This window comes from Chrysochloris asiatica, unplaced genomic scaffold (assembly GCF_000296735.1).
Source record: "Chrysochloris asiatica unplaced genomic scaffold, ChrAsi1.0 scaffold00213, whole genome shotgun sequence".
Taxonomy (NCBI): domain Eukaryota; kingdom Metazoa; phylum Chordata; class Mammalia; order Afrosoricida; family Chrysochloridae; genus Chrysochloris; species Chrysochloris asiatica.
In genome coordinates, this window is record NW_006408731.1 from 3922708 (window position 1) to 3925494 (window position 2787).

Here is a 2787-nt window from a genome sequence, read left to right on the forward strand (position 1 = left end):
ACTCGCTTGAGATATCAAAGAGATTGTCCAATGATTTCTGCAGTCCGACAGGTCACCTCTCTTTGAAATAGGCAGAAATATAGATCTCTTCCAATCAGTTAGCCAGATAGTTGTCTTTCAAATTTCTTGGCAGAGATGTGTGAGTGCCTTGTGTGCTGCCTCAATTTCTTGAAAGATTTCAATTTTTATTCCATCAATTCCTGGTGCCTTGTTCTTTGCCAATTCCTTCAGTGCACCTTGGACTTCCTCCCTGAGTATCATTGGCTCTTGATCATATGGTACCTGATGTGGCGCTGTAGGCTAATGCGCTGGACAGCAATGTTGGTTTGAACCACATTACTTGCCGTTTAATTTTACAGTAAGATTCCGTACATATTGCAATACAAAAAAAGACCACTCCCACCACATCCCAGTAGTAGAAGCATAAACTGTAAATATTAATGTAATGCAATCTTTCCTTTGAGGGCAATTCTAGAACAGTCTTACATCTTACCTAGTACAGATATTAACAAGTTCAGTCAACCCTTAGTTTACTGTCTGTAGGAAAGAAAATATCATAACAAGGTTTTACAGTCTAAAGTGATAGATGGATCCACAAACATGGAATCATTAGCCTTAACACAAGAAGGCATGTGACATTAACCACCACAAACACTTTTGACTTTGGCTTCTTGGATACTGCTTTGTACACTGCCTCTGCACTTTTATAACATTATCACTAAAAGTATATATAAAACTGTATGTGTCAACAAAACAACATGCGTGCCACCTGTCGACTTTGCATTTCCCATTAGCAGAAAGCTTTTCCTTTTAAATCTGTACCAAATATTGACTTTACATTTATTCTTGAATTGTTTATTTACATTGTTGTTGCTGTTAAGTGCTGTTGAGTCGATTCCGACCCATAGCAACCCTGTATAGGGTTTCCAAGGAGCAGCTGGCAAGCTTGAACCAACAACCTTGCAGTTCAAACGACTTTGCAATATGACGCATTAGCCCACAGAGCCACACCAGGCATTAGGAAAGATTGTTTTCCATTTTTAAAAAGTCAGAAGATTGTTCTCCATTTTAAAAAGCCTATGCTGACATTTAAAAATAAGCTTATGTCAAGATTTTTGGTAAAGAGGTCTTTACAAATAACTGTTCACAAGCAAATACTGATGTGTTGATAACTGACAAGAAAAGGAATGTACTGGTTTTAAACAGAAACATAATTCACAAGGTTTAAATAAACAGAGACTACAAGTAAGGAGTGCTGGTGTGGCGCTGTGGGTTAATGCGCCAGACTGAAAAGCAGTTTGAACTGCACGGTCTGCTCCTCGGAAACCCTATACAGGATCCCTATGGGCCGGAACCGACTGGACGGCACTTCACAACAACAGCAACAAGTAAATGTTTTTCCAGGAGCTTTAATCTAACTACCTAAAACACACACATTGCTGAGGCGACCCCATTGTTCTGACACTGCTTATCTTGGGTTTGTTCCACATTCAGCTTAAAGAAATTGAACTTTCTGTCAAATGCGCTTGATCGAATAGGAGACTTGGATTCGTAAAAGGGAGTCATTGCAAACTTTATGTAGAAATCATAGACATCGGTAAAGAAGTTCTTTATCCCGTCTTCTTGATTAACGTTATGAAGCGTGATAAATCTCCTATGACCAGCAGTAACAAGCACAGAGACAAACCACTCTTTGACTATGTCCAGTTTTCAAGTATTTGTTGTTAGAGAGCCACAGGTGCTCATCTACGAAATGGAGAGCCACACGAGCGACAAACTGGTTCCGGTGATGGTGATCTTCTTTAGATTCTGCTTTTCCAGCTGGCAAAAACTCCATTATGAAAGCGGGATTGTCACAGGGGCCAACAATGACAAAGTAGACGATATTGTCTTCAATCCATTGTCCTGAAGATGTGACCATAGGCAGGGTCCCTGATCTCCCAGTGTCTGATTGCTCATCTTTGCCGGAGTTCCTATTTCGAAGCTGTAGGCTGAGTGTTCCACCCTCTCGTTCCTTCTGAGCTCCAAGATGCTCACCTCATCCCCATTCCCACCCCTCACTCCCTTCCTCACCCCGCCCCCTAGTGTGGGCGGAAGCACACTCCTGACAGCGCAGGTAGGTTCCTTTACTCAATTGTGAGGCTCTAAGTCATTCTGTTACCTTTCTTAAACACTACCCAGCCACTTTCCTTATCAAGTCCTGGTACTCTTGGGCCACTATTGCTTGTCCGGATCTTCCTAAAGTCAGTTACTCAACAAAGAGGGACAGTTTCTACATCCCCATATCCTATAGAATTATTCAAAATATCCAGTCTCCAGGAATTCAACCTAGCTAACTTTACACTGCTTGCCATATACACATAAGCCATCTTCTTGTTTTGTCCCCAGGTGCAACACCCCATCTGGCATGGTATCATTCCATACTGTGTTTCCCTGTCTCTGAAAACTATGAGTGTAATAAATCTAGTTACTTCTCACAGACTTTCTAAAATCTCTTTCACACATCACACCTGAGTTACCATCCCATGGCTTTGCTAAAACAGTCATATAAATGAGAGGAGGGTGGATACATAACTTCTGTGACATGGGGTAAAAGAGACACCAGTTCTATTTGAGATAAGTCTCTATCTAAAATGAACAGAGACGTCTAATGGAACATGCTTTCAACTTAGAATCAGAAAAGCTGTGGTCATTTGACCCTTTCCTACAGAGTATCTGCTTTGATTTTTTTCTTTCACTTGTGAATGCCTTAATAACTTCTTACCCCATGATTTTTAAGATTTATTT

The 2787-nt window shown here is 40.8% G+C and overlaps 1 pseudogene; it reads right to left on the bottom strand.

Moving 5' to 3' along the window:
• The window catches only part of LOC102832698, a 25561-nt pseudogene extending 23640 nt beyond the window's left edge, over positions 1-1921 (bottom strand).
• Positions 1922-2787: the final 866 nt, after the last annotated feature.